General features: G+C 35.7%; 1 protein-coding gene across 1 annotated transcript in view; it reads left to right on the plus strand.

The window, feature by feature from the left end:
* RNPC3-DT (RNPC3 divergent transcript) overlaps positions 1 to 12,882 on the plus strand; it is a 101,426-nt gene that overhangs the window by 40,964 nt on the left and 47,580 nt on the right. The gene's annotated exons all lie outside the window — the stretch shown is intronic.

Below are 12,882 nucleotides of genomic sequence, written 5' to 3' on the forward strand. Positions count from 1 at the left end.
TATTAATATATCTGAAGCTAATATGCATCTTACAACTATTGTCAACTGTCAATTGTGACATAATAGTCGGTGCCTGTACACACCTAAACCTGGCATAGCAGTTTATATTTTACTCACCTCATTAAGTTACATGTGTTGTTGGAACTAGACCTATTGTTACTATACACTTAGTGATGCACTTGAAACTGGAAAAATTGCCAAATCCACTGAAGTAGATAAAACAAATTTGAAAGCAAAAAGAGGCTGCTATGACCGTATGAATGTATCACACAAGATAACTGTTAGAGTACTGAAACATCAATTTGTTAACAGTCTGTTGTCTTGAAACAGATGCTACTACAATTTTAACAAAATGTAATTGAATTGAGAAAAAATAAAAGTATGAGCTTACTAAAATAGAAAAAACACATGCATCACAACTTTTAGATTGGGTGTCAGCAACTTGAAAGAAAATCTTGGAAGACTAGAATACAAGACTTTTTTAAGAAATGCTGCCTTACCAATTATTTTGATGGGACAGAGAACAATATTGTTTTGAAAACCAATAGAGTCCGACATTAACAAAGTTTTTAATAAATGAGTTAAATTCTTTTACTAACATTTTTCTTATGTAATATATGTTAAAAACCTGTCTAAATACAAAATGATGTTTTCAATAAAATTGTAAGCGAAAAGCCATTTATCACAATGTAATTGGAAGCATTTTGCTAATGTTGTATAATAAATGGTAATGGGACATCTTATCAATAGCTTCTTGGATTAGATAAAATATAATATTATAATTTCCATGAATGAATAGTACAGTATTTTTGTATGTTTTCTTAAAATCATAACTCTAAGAGTTATGATTTCTTAAAATCATAACTCTAAGAGTTATGATTTCTTAAAATCATAACTCTTAAGGTTAAGGATATGTATTTTTTATATGTTAAAATACCCATATATTGGCTGTTTATCTGCCCATCTTATGTTACAAAAGAATTAGGCTATCTCTCATTGAATCTGCCTCACCCCACTTATCTAATAGAGGGGAAGAGCTACTTCATTACCATAATCATGGCTTATAATGATTGAATACTTGCAATTATTGAGCACTGAGCCAAATGCTCTACATGGACTACCTAATTTAATCCTGGTAAGGATCTGTATAAATATATCATTCCATTATGCAAATTAGGAAACTGAGGCTGAGAGAAATTAAGCTCCAAGTCACATACTTAGTATGTAGTGAAGCTGTATTTTGAATTCAGGATATCTGGCTCCAGAATCTGTGCTCATCACCACTGTACTGTACGGAGAGGCTGTATTGGGTAGTGATTAAAGGATAGGCTCTAAAGCCTGATTGGCTGGATTAAAATTCTACTCTGCCATTAAACGTTGTGTGACCTTAGAGAAGTGACAGAGACTTTCATTCTCACTTCTCTCTTCAACAAAATGGCAATAAAAATAGTAATAGTATTTTTCTCATTAGAAAGATATAAAGATTACATAAAATAATATACATATCAGGCATTTAGAACAGTGTCTGGTGACTAGGGTTATCTATATCTTAGTCATCTCTTTGTGTTATGAGTGGCCAAAATAAAAGATTATTTGCCCTGAAGTAAACAACTTGGAGATTATAGAAAAATCAATCAGGAATTTAAAAAATTTTCTATGGCCTACATTTATTTTTACCTGGACACCAAATAGGATGGGTCTTTTCCAGTTGTTCTATTTACTTGAGCAATTAGAATTAAAGATCAGCATTTTCCTTGATGAGTTTTCCTGTAACTACATTAACCCTACTCTTCAAATTGGAGTTCAATGGACCTATTCTCACTGAAGGCAGCAAAGTCACAAGTAAAGTCATTGTTATATTCCCTCCTTAGGGAGCTAGATACGGCTACTTTAAAGTTTGCTTTACATTGCTAACGAGTTTTTTTAAAAAAGGGAAGAATGCCAAGAAAGATTAAAAGGACTCTTTGAAAATCACAAGGACAAATTACACAGTTGTAGAGACTATTGCTGAAATGTCTTTAATGTTGGATTCTTGTTCTACCAGTTATCTTGTTGAAATAAACTCTTCTTGATAGAAGTAAATTATTTGTCTTAGCTCTAAACATTACCTAGTATATCACAAATGAAAAATTACATAGTGACACAGATCTGGATTTTAAATCTGGTTCTGTTCATTATTAGTGGTATGATGTTGAACAAATTGTTTAACCTTTTTGTGTACTGTTTCTTAGTAAGCAATAGATTCATGTCTATTTTATAAGTAATTGTGATAATTAAATGAGTAGGTAATATAAAACATCTAGTACAGACACTCAAAAATAGTTGTTCATTCTACTCTTCTCTCACTTTCTTATGCCCATCCTCTGCCCCCACCTTTTCCAAGAAGTAGGACCACTGCTAGAATATATGGGACAGCAGGAAAATATTTTTTGGTAGGATTTGCCATTGAAGTAAATAATTTGATTTAAAAATTTGCAAAATTCATGAGTCCCTATAAGGCATGATGATGATGATTTAGAGCAGTGAATAAAGAAGAAGCAGGTACATTTTTATAATTGCCAAACAGTGCAAGAGGATTCTTCGTAGTGTTTAGACACTATCCTTTCTCATTTAGATTGAGGAACCATTTCTTTTTGTTCTTTATTGTCAAAGTGCAATTCTTGGATAATTTTATATCTGTCATTACAAGAAAAAGGCAGCAACGCTTCTTACTGACAATGACGTGGCTGTTTGGAATCTATTAATATTAAAACAATGTAGGTCTTTTTACCTCTGCAATTCTTATACCACTTATTTAATGCTGGTTAGTCATTTCTTATGGTTCCATGTCATCCATCATGCTGCTGTGAATACTGGCTTACAATGCCTTTCTCAAAGTATTTCACTGGTAATGATACTCATGCAAGTTTTAGAGCAAGCAGAAAATGTAATGATAACTTATGTAATGTAATTATAATTTCATAAATTATCATTACTATCCTGCTCTTAGTAAATTTACTACTAGGAATTGAATAGTATAAACTTAGAACAATTGATTTTCAACGATATATTCTCTTGAACTCGTAGGCAATAATGACTGCACTCCTAAGAGATAATCTCTTTCAGTACAGTCTGCACCCCTGCCTACATATACTGCCAACAGTGGGATAAAAGATAAGGGGCCTGTTGGCAGTGCAAGAAGAGTTGTCTTGTTGACTGTTCTTCACCTGGCAAGTCTTCAAATGTACCCAGAAGAATATGACATTACTACACAGATTAAAGACAATAGAGAACATCAATTGGAAGAGACCATTAGCATCACAGAGCTATCATTTCAAAAGCCTTCTAATGGGCACCACTAGAAAACAACATACAATGTGGAGTCTGCAGAAGGGTGGGATGACCACTCTGTGTGCCATTGGCAGAGGTTCACAGAGTAAAGAATTTTTACTGCTACTCCCATATCCCTTGTGTATTGTTGACTAAAGTTGATGCTGTGGTTAAAATATGCACAAAGGATAACCCATGCACACTGCCATACATAGAGTTCAAGGCCAAGGTGTGATGATTAACCAATGGCAGCCAATAGCATTGATCTTGGCTTGTGTTCAACATGAGTGAGTCATCGAAAATTATCATATGAGTGTGATTCTGGGGCCAATCTCACAATACACCATTACAGAAATACTACTTTGGCCAGCAGGAGTGAGCCATTTGCTAAACCATGTCCCAGGAACCAGAGCTCAAGCATAGTTAGTATAGCTGAAAATCTCAGACTACTCACATCATTTGGTCAAGACCACACACAGAATGGAGGTTTGGAGAACACTCAAAAGGGGGAAAACAGAGACTGTGGTCCACATGGGCCCTGGTCTGGACTTAGCATGCCCTGGATGGCCCTGGTTTCAAGAACCAGAAGGGAACTTGGGAAATATTAAGGATGTTAGCCCAAAGTGTGGAAACTTTCAGGTGTGGGGCTTGCAGTAAGGGTTTTATTTGTCCTCTTCTAAGGGTGATTCTCTACAGGAGTTATAGTCTTTCTGAGATTCTTAACATAGCAAGGATCATTCTGTTGGTTACTTTGACTTCCAGAGTCTTATATAAATTTATTGACATAAGCCATTCCCCACAACATCATCAAAATAGTTAGAATATCTCAAGCCAAGTTGCAGTAAGTAAATGTTTTCAAAAGTTTAAAATCCTATCTATATTCTAGTATCTTTTGCAGCCTTCCTTCAAGTTCAGCCTCTTTCCATTAACCATTATAGGGTTAATGTTATCAAGAGCTTCAAATGAGTGGCCTACAAATGGATCCTTTGCCCTGTATTCACAGGTATTTTTCTTCAGAGATTTCATCAAGCGATCTTTTTTTCTTCTAATAGATTTTTGGCATTTTGTGCCTTACATCTCATAATCGTTAACACAGATGTTTTCTTGGCTCTTGACAAACATCTTGGCACCAAGGATTCAGCTCTTCATATTTGGCAAACATAAATATTACATATCAAGCCTTATTTCATTCATAATATGACACTGCTAACAACTTCAAAAGAAAAGAAAGCTAACAGAGTTAAAGAGTTCACAAATCAGCTGGTAATACAGTATATTGAAGAGTAAAAATGCAACAATGAAAAGGAGAAATCAGCTCAAAATATTTTTAATTACTCACCTCTACTTTAATTAAGTTGCTTATACTACAGTTCATCAAATTCTGTCTCACTCTCCTCACCTTTGAACCCAACTCAACCATGTAAGCTAGTTTTTAAAAATTACTTTTTAAATTCCTGTTAGTTTTTCAGTGATTCCGTTTGGCACTTCTTTTTCTTAATGCTGTCTCTAGGGATTACAATATGCATCCTTAATTTGACATAGTCTGTTTCAAGTTAACATAATACTGTGCTACTTCACATGAAGTGTAATAACCTTACAACAGTAACATTCCGTTTGCACTCCATTCTTTTGAGTATTGTTGTCATATACTCATATTGTACAGTGTTCAGAATAGCTTCCTATCTATTAGGCTCTCCCCTTTCTGGTAACCTGGCCCACAGTTCTAGCTGTTTCAGCAGCCCAGAATTCTGATCTCTTCCTTATCAACTACTGAATAAATGAGTTCCATTTTATTGTACAGTGTTCAGAATGGGTATTGTACAATTTATATTATAAAAAATTAAAGAAGAATTTTCAGGAAACTGAGGTTAAAACCCACCAAAAGTCACTATTTCTTGTCCAGTTTCTAGTTCTGAGCAAGTGTTCATACGTGGAACCCAATGAATGAAAACACTGTAGCTATTATGTACAGTAAAGATTCTTCAGGGTTTTTTTTCCCCGAAGAGACCTACAGCTATTTATTAGGGTATCATTACACTGAAGAAAGGGGAATATTCAAACGTTTTGAAGATGGTTTGATTTCTTGTCTGAACTGACATTGGTACCTAGGTATCCAAAGCATTATCATGATTCTCTGTTAGAGTTGGGGTTTATGGTGGCTCATAAATAGAATCTTGGTCCAGGTCCATTTCACAGTGGGTTAACTGATTTGATGGACCCACTGAGTGGTCATTTCTCTAGTTGCTGACATAAATTTTAAATGGAGACACTTAGTAGTTGTTAGAGCTCTATCTTGATTCCTAGTGTATAGATAAAAGCTAAAATATTAGGGGAGATCAAGTGCTCAATTGCAAGTCTTATTGCATTTCTATCCATGAGGCATCAGCCAGAACTATTTTCCAAGTCCTTAGAGAATGTTTAATCACCAAGAAAGGATTCTGCATATTGCTGTATCAAAACATGGAAGACTATTCACAGCAAAATAGGTATGGTAGTAGATACTTGCATATAGGGTCTACACAATGCTTCATCCAAAAGCTACCAGTCTAATAAAAGTGATGCAACAGAATTTTGAAGCTGGGGCTGCAGGTTGGAGATAAATTCTGCCAGGATGGATAGCCGTTTTCCAGAACACAATATAAATAAACGCTAAACGAATTATAGTAGTTGATACTTTGTTATCTTGGCTACAATGTATATTCTTAAAATATGAGTGAAAAAATGTGATGGGTAAAATAATGAGTAAAAGTAGGAGTGGCTTGATTTATCATCACTCTCAGCTATGCACTTGAACTTGTACATTCTGTTCTCACAGCTTTGGCTCTTTGGCTTTAGACATTCCAGTTGACAGAGTGGGAATTCTTCCATCAGAGGTCAAAATAAAAGACTCAGTAAACTCTGTTATGATACTACACAATGACTTCTGGTTCCCTGTACCAAGAAACATGGAGGAAAAAAAAAATAGTGTCACCATTGTCTGTAGCAATAGGGCTAAAGCTTTTCCATTAACATTTCTCTTTTACTTTCCTTAAAAAAAATGATCAGCTAGAATATTAGAGGAGATATTACTGGATAGGATAAACTTATTATACATATAGAGTGAATTTGAGGGGATTGAAGTGGACTGTAGTAAATAATGCTGTATTAGACTGCCCAGATTCCCCCTTCAGTACCAAGATTCTTAGTACAGAGATGCCAGCAGTGTTAGTTTCTGATAGCTCAGTCTTTCTCTCCAAATCTCCCTTAGAACAAGGAATCTGCCTTACTATCTCTGCAGGGGCAGCCTTCATCCAGTGACTGATTTGTGTCCAGCAAGAAAGTCACTGCCCCGGCTGGTGCAGTGGCTCATGCCTATAATCCCAGCACTTTGGGAGGCTGACACGGGTGGATAGATTGAACACAGGAGTTCGAGACCAGCCTGGGCAACATGGCAAACCACGTCTCCACAAATAATTTTAAAAATTAGCCAGGCATTGTGGCATGTGCCTAGGGTCTCAGCTACTTGGGGGACTTTGGCAGGAGGATAACTTGAGCCCAGGACGTTGAGGCTGCAGTGAGCTGTATTCAAACCACTGCACTCAAGCCTGGGCTACAGAGAGAGACCCTGTCTAAACAAACAAACAAAAAAGTTACAGCTCCCTTTGCCTAAATTCTGTACAACTTTGAAGTGACATCCTGGTTTCAGAGCTTTTTGTGTGATGGACTGACACCTTTTGTTACTTTGGATAGATGACAGCCTTTTGTTACTTTATAATAATTCAACTTCTTCCACTGCCCAACATTATTTTATTTAGCCATTCATAGGTGTGGTTACACAGTGAACTCTCCTAATAATCTTTCTAGATGTTAATTCCCCTTTCAGTCTTGTTTTTTGGGGAATCTAGCCTAATATTTGTTGATTGTATTACTGTTTAGTGTTTTAAAGTTATAAAAAGAGAAGGAGGAATGTAGCAACTCAATTACTGCGTGAAAAGCACTTTTGTTTTTCATCCTTGCCAATATAGTTAGATTAATATTTTTCAGTCTGGTATGTGGTATCTCAATTTTGCTTTTATTTGCATTTCTCTGATTGCTTGTAATTTCAAGCATAATTTTACATTTTTTTTTCTTTTTTAGTTTACCTATTGATGTGTTTTTGAGATCTTTGCCCACATAGTGGATTTTTTTTTTTGCAAAAAATATGTTTATACCAATACTCTTCAACTTACAATGTGATTACATATTGATAAACCGATTGTAAATTTAAAATATCATGTTAAAAGTGCATTTAATACACTTAACTTACCAAATATTATTGCTTAGCACAGCCTACCTTAAACATGCTAGGAACACTTAGCCTACAGTTGAGCAAAATCATTGAACGCAAAGCTAATTTTATAACAAGGTGTTGACTATCTCCTGTAATTTTTTGAATATTGTACTGAAATTGAAAAGTATAACAGTTGTATGGGTATTTCAAATAGTTTCTATTGAATGAGTATCACTTTCACACCACCATAAAGTTGAAATGTAAGTAGAACCATCGCTAGTTGGGGGAACATCTGTGGTTGTTACATATTCTGCAAATTAAACACTTCATCAAATTTATGCAACAAGTGTATTTTTCTGCCTATGGCTTGACTTTTCACTGTCTTTATGTTGACTATTTGTAAATAAAAGCTTTTTTATTCTTTTAGCGTGTTTGAATTTATCAACAATTTCTATAAACTTTGTGATTTTTTTTTCTTTTTTTGAGACTGAATCTCACTCTGTAGCTCAAGCTGGAGTGCAGTGGCATGATCTCGGCTCACTGCAACCTCTGCCTCCAGGGCTCAAGCGATTCTTGTGCCTCGACTCCCGAGTAGCTGGCACTACAGGTGCACTCCACCAGACCTCGTCTGGGATGTATGTATATTTTTTGCCTTAAGGCTACTTTTTTGTAGTTACTATAGCAATATGCATATTACTTTAGTTAATATTTGTCTGATTTTTTTTCCATATTAGCTTTCAGTCTTTCAGTGTTTCTTGCTTATTTTGGTCATATTCAGTATAATTAATAAACTAGTTATTTTAGCTCTACTTTCTCATTTTTTTCTAATATTGGTGATATGGTTTGGCTGTGTCCCCACCCAGATCTCATCTTAAACTGTAATCCCATTAATCCCCATGCGTCAAGGGAAGGACCTGGTATGAAGTGATTGAATCATGGGGGCCGTTTTCTCCATGCTGTTCAGGTGATGATGAGTGAGTTCTCAGGAGATCTGATGGTTTTGTACATGGCAGTTTCCCCTGGGCTTTCCTCTGTCTTTCCCGCTGCCTTGTGAAGAAGGTCCTTATTTCCCCTTTGCCTTCTGCCATGACTGTAAGTTTCCTGAGCCCTCTCTAGCCATGTGGAACTGTGAGTCAATTAAACCTCTTTCCTTTACAAATTATCCAGTCTCGGGTATGTCTTTATAACAGTGTGAAAATGGGCTAATGCAATGGGAAAGAAAGAGAGAAAGATACAAAGGAAAGAAAGAAGAGAGAGAGAGAGAGGAAGAAGGAAAGAAGGAAAGAAAAAAGAAAAGAAAGGAAAAGAAATGAAAAGAAAGAGTCAAAGGAAGGAAGGAAGGAAAAAAGGAAGAGAGGGAGGAAGGAAAGAAGAAAGGAAGAGAAAAAAAGAAAGAAGGAATAAATTTCTAGAGGTAAAACAGAACTTTTGTGACAATTAAATGGAAATGTTTTCAAGACTATTACCTAACAGATAAACACGAGGCGATATCATTAATGCATCAGAGACTTTTAATTCATGGTATCCCACACTAACTTAGGCTAAAAATAGAAGACAGTACTTACGGAGAACAGTACTCATGGAAGTCAGTATCTCCCTGGCCAAGGATCAATTGTATCACATAAAGTTATTGATGAAATTTCTGCAGTATAAACACACTCAAAACAATCAGGTTGTGAAAATTTGTGGGAATAATTTAATATCAAAGCTCTAATTTTACTAGATGTTGTAGAACTTTGTTGCATTGAAAGTAATGGCAAAAACCACAATCACTTTTGCACTGACCTAATAGTTTCCCATCTCAGAAATGGCTTGTAAAAACAGTACACCCTGCAGAAGCAAGTACTATTTTCTTCTGAGCCTGGATAGAGTTAGAATTTCTGTCCCATGTTTTATAATCTACACCACATGAAATAGAAGGCCCACAGAGGTTTGAGACCATTACCAGAGTGATAGGAAAGTAATGCTTAATTTATCTCTAGTCTCATACAACTACTTTCCTACAGCCGCACCTGACTTCCCCTTTACAAGTCTATGTCATTAACTTTGTCCTACGGGATGAGAAGACTTCTCCCAATAAGTACCTGGATGTGCAAAGACAGACGTAGAAAGGAAATGACATATTCCCAGGAGCACAATAACTGACACTAACTGTGGCCAAAATCAACGAATGAGAGATACAGATTTATAGTTTTGTATTTTTATGATGGTACTCTTCTAGCCATTTTTGGAACTTTGTCATTCAATTAATAGTTTGATTCTACAACATTCCAAAACAGATCATCAACATTATAGATGTCAACATTTTTGTTAATATGAAATCTATAGTACATAAAAGTTTTATCAACTTCATCAGTTAGCTTTTGCTTCATAACATACTATCCCACAAGTTAACAGCTTAAAATTTCTATGTATTTTGTTTATGATTCCAGGCTGGCCTCCACTGGGCAGTTCTTCTGGTCTGGGCTAGACTTGGCTAATCTTGACAAACCTTTGGCCAAGTGTCTGTGATCATTTTGTATACTGGCTGGGGCTGGCTCCTTTGTGATGGTTTTACGAGGAAAACAGGAATGATAAGCTTCTGACATAGTTTCGACCTTTCACTACACTAGTCAGAGATCATTCATGTGATGGTGTCAGAATTTCCGGAGCAAGAGAAGAAATTGCAAAGCTTCTTGAAGTCTATTCTTGGAACTTACTGAATAGTACTTTTGGCATGTTCTTCTAGCCAGAGTAAACCACTAGCCATACTTGAATTAAAGAGATAGAGAAACCATTTCACTTTTTTATAGAAAGAATTGCAAAAAACTGTGGCCATTTGTGGAATTTACCACATCAAGTAACCTGTGCAAAGAATTCAAATCAGATATTTATCTCTGACGTTGAAACTTTAACAAAAAGGAAAAAGTTTACTCAAACTTTAAATGTTTTAACCACAAATTTAATAATCCCTTACAGCTGGAAACAAATTATTTGACTTGACATAACTTATCCTGAATTTTCGATATTCATAATTCTTTCAGTCTTTGTCAGAGGAAATAGAACATAAAAATATCAATATAGGAAATTATAATATGTCTTATTAGTACTCATAAATAGCGTGGAAAGTAGGACATTGGTTGAAATAAGGTTTTGGATTACTTATGGATTCTATATATCCATCTTATCACTATCATTAATGTAAAAATTTATGTTATTTATAAACTGAAATTGATAAAAAATTTGAGAATTTTAATAATGTTGGATTGAAAATGAAAATTTTATGGAAACCCTTGAGTGCTTAACCTAAGTAGAATTTTTCTTTTCTTTTTTTTTTTTTTTCTTTTTTTGAGACAGAATCTCACTCTATCGCTCAGGCTGGAGTGCAGTGGCCACAAAGCGGGAGGTGAGTGGTGGGTGAGTGGGTAAAACTTCATCTGTATGTACAGTCACTCCCCATAGCTCACATTACCACTTGAGGTCCACTTTCTGTGGGATCTCAGCTCTCTGCAACCTCTGCCTCCTGGGTTCAAGCAATTCTCCTGCCTCAGTCTCCTGAGTAGCTGGAATTACAGGTGTGTGACACCACGGCCAGCTAATTTTTATATTTGTAGTAGGGATGGGGGTTTCACCATGTTGGCCAGGCTGGTCTCAAACTCCTGACCTCAAGTGATCCACCCGCCTTGGCCTCCCAAAGTGCTGGTATTACAGGCATAAGCCACCACACCTGGCCTAATCTAAGTAGAATTTTTTATAAATTAAGAAATAAATGGAAATTCTGAAGTGTTAGAGCTAAACATAGATTAATCCTTTAGGTTTTTGCAAAACTATAAATTTAATTTACATTGGAGTAATTAAAGGCTGTTCACACCTGTAGCTTCATCATCCTGTATTTCTAATTCTTCAAGCACTACATTAAAGGCTTAAAAATGAAGTTCTAAAAAATAACATTCTCCAGAAAAATGTGTTTACCGATATAGCATAATAAATACTGTACGTTTTATGGAATATTGCATGTTATTAAAAAATACATAATTAAATTATTCATAATTTTGTCAACATTGAAAAAATCAAGCATGTGTTAATTTGTATACCTATTAAAATAAATTATATTTTTAAATTGTATGAGTATAAATATTTTACAAAAAGCAATTGTAATTCATTTTCTAGTATTTATTGCAGTTGAAGAATGAAGTAAAATGAAGGAGAGTATTCAAAGATGTCTAATTCCAAATGTGGGTTTAAAGGAATTCACCTAAGAATACATTGGGTAAGGCTCTAAAAATTTAGATGGAGAAAAATAATGTCTAGTTCAGAAAAAAACACAAGGAAAAGATTAACATTATAGAGTTTTTAGAGACTGAAGAAACATATTGATATGAAAACTGAGCCTTGGACCCACTGAAGGTTACAAAACTAGTGAGTTGCGGGTTGGAAGTCAAATTTCATAGCCTTAAGCCCATTGTTTTTTCTTTAATATGATATTCTAGAAAGAGGTGGATAAATAAGCTTCCATGTCTTTGTATCACATTTTAGAAGGTCTACTTCACTTATCTATTTTATTGTTATTCTGAAGCTTGTCAAAGTTTTGATGATTTTTAGAAATTATTTCTAATGATAAATGTCAAAAAACTGGGAAAAATCATGAACCCCTTTTTTCATGAATATCTATGTACCTGTTGCCTCATAATAAAAAGACTTAACTCAGATATGGTATCTTATGTTCCAAAAATGGTTCCATTAGCACAGGGGTCCCCAACCCCCAAGCCGCAGACCAGTAGCAGTCTGTGGCCTGTTAGGAACTGGGCCACACAGCAGAAGGTGAGTGAGTGGTGGGTGAGTGGGTAAAACTTCATCTGTATATACAGCCACTCCCCATAGCTCACATTACCACTTGAGGTCCACTTTCTGTCAGATCAGTGATGGCATTAGATTCTCATAAGAGTGTGAACCCTATTGTAAGCTGTGCAGGCTGGGCATGGTGGCTTGCACCTGTAATCCCAGCACTTTGGAAGTCCAGGGCAGATGGAACACTTGAGGCCGGGAGTTGGAGACCAGGCTGGTCAACATGGCAAAACCCCTTCTCTACTAAAAATAAAAAAAATTTGCCAGTCTGGTGATGTGAGCCTGTAGTCCCAGCTACTTGGGAGACTGAGGCAGGAGCATGGCTTGAACTTGGGAGGCAGAGGTTGCAGTGAGCTGAGATTGCACCACTGTACTCCAGCCTGGGGAACAGAGTGAGACTCTGTCTGGAAAAAAAAAAAAAAAGGAAAGTGAATTGTGCATGCAAGGAATGTAGGTTGCCCACTCCTTATGAGAATCTAATGCCTGACGATCTGATGATC

Source organism: Hylobates moloch, unplaced genomic scaffold (assembly GCF_009828535.3).
Source record: "Hylobates moloch isolate HMO894 unplaced genomic scaffold, HMol_V3 SCAFFOLD_5, whole genome shotgun sequence".
NCBI lineage: Eukaryota > Metazoa > Chordata > Mammalia > Primates > Hylobatidae > Hylobates > Hylobates moloch.